The following is a 1,354-nucleotide window of genomic DNA, read 5'->3' as shown; positions in this document are numbered from 1 at the left end:
AACATACTGATATACACCTGAACATCAGCAGGAGAGGACTCTTTAAAGTAGAGAAATAGAGACACAGGCCACCTGTTGTGTGCTGTGTCTGTTTGTTTGATTGATTGATTGATTGATTGATTGAAAAGTTTATTAACAGCTTGTATATTGGGTACAGTACAGTACAGCTCAAAACATACAATTGTTAAGAGGATGCAGACCAGAGAAAGACTTTGTCTTGTTTACATCAGGGTCCCCCATTTCCAATTCATCATGTCTCTCTCCCTCCTCTCTCTCCCTCTCTCTCTCCCTCTCCGTGTCAATTCTATATGCCAACTTTTCTTGTTTCTGCCGCTGCGTAGCATGTTGTAACAACGTGGAATAGCAGAATAGGCTATTGTATTGTTTACTCACACCTGCTGCTCTCGATGTAATTTAGCTGATAAAAGGAGAATAATGAAGCCTCACGCGTGGCTTTCACTGTAAGGGGCGCCGCCACTGATTATATATCTGTAAAAACTAGAGTTCATCGTGAGTCATGCTCTTTATTGGATTTAGATGATTTATGCGTTATACACTTTCTGAACAGTCTTTAGCAACATTTCAGCCGACAGAATCAAAGGTCTCCATCTAAAAATGAGAAGCTGACTTCTTTCCGCTACAATCAGGCGACCTTTGTTGAGGAAAACTAAATCTGCCACCGCTCTCATTGTAAACCGCCTTTGTGCCGTGCAAGATAAGAAAGCTTGAAAGGAACAGCGTCATTAACTCAGTAGGATGAATTAGGAGCAATTGTTAGTTTCTGAATTTCATAGTTTGTGAGAGTAACCTGATTAACCTGATTTGGAAAGAATCATTATTTTTGTTAAAGCAGCAACATTACCAAGGCTTTGCACTTTAATTCAAACCTTGAAAGAAACATAAGGAATAAGATACCAAATAATTACAACAATTTTGTTGACATATACAGTATTTGTGTACTTAGTCATCCCATATGACCTAGTACAGTTTGTACTTAAGTACAATCTTGAGGTTCTTGTGCTATAACTGAGTCTTTTAATTTATATACTTCTACTTCACTGCATTTCAGAATAGTACATGTACTGTTACTAGAGTGTTTGGTATAACGACAAATTACGAACTGCTGCATGACACCGCCGATGCCCATGCTGTAGTTGAAAATGTTATTAAAGGTGGGCAGGTAAATAAAGAAGAAGAACGCCGGTAATAAAGATTTCAAAGCTTTTGAAATTTTTTATTTAAGCTCTCAGGAAGAGGGCAAATGGTGAGGTTGACTTTGCCTTAAATAAAATAACTGGGTTTCAAACCATTCCAAATCTCCTGACTTTACCCTTAAAAACAAAGTAATTGTTGT

This window comes from Notothenia coriiceps, unplaced genomic scaffold (genome assembly GCF_000735185.1).
Source record: "Notothenia coriiceps isolate Sejong01 unplaced genomic scaffold, NC01 NC01_scaffold00011003, whole genome shotgun sequence".
In the NCBI taxonomy this organism is placed as follows: Eukaryota; Metazoa; Chordata; class Actinopteri; order Perciformes; family Nototheniidae; genus Notothenia; species Notothenia coriiceps.
Note: the sequence above shows the minus strand (reverse complement) of the source record.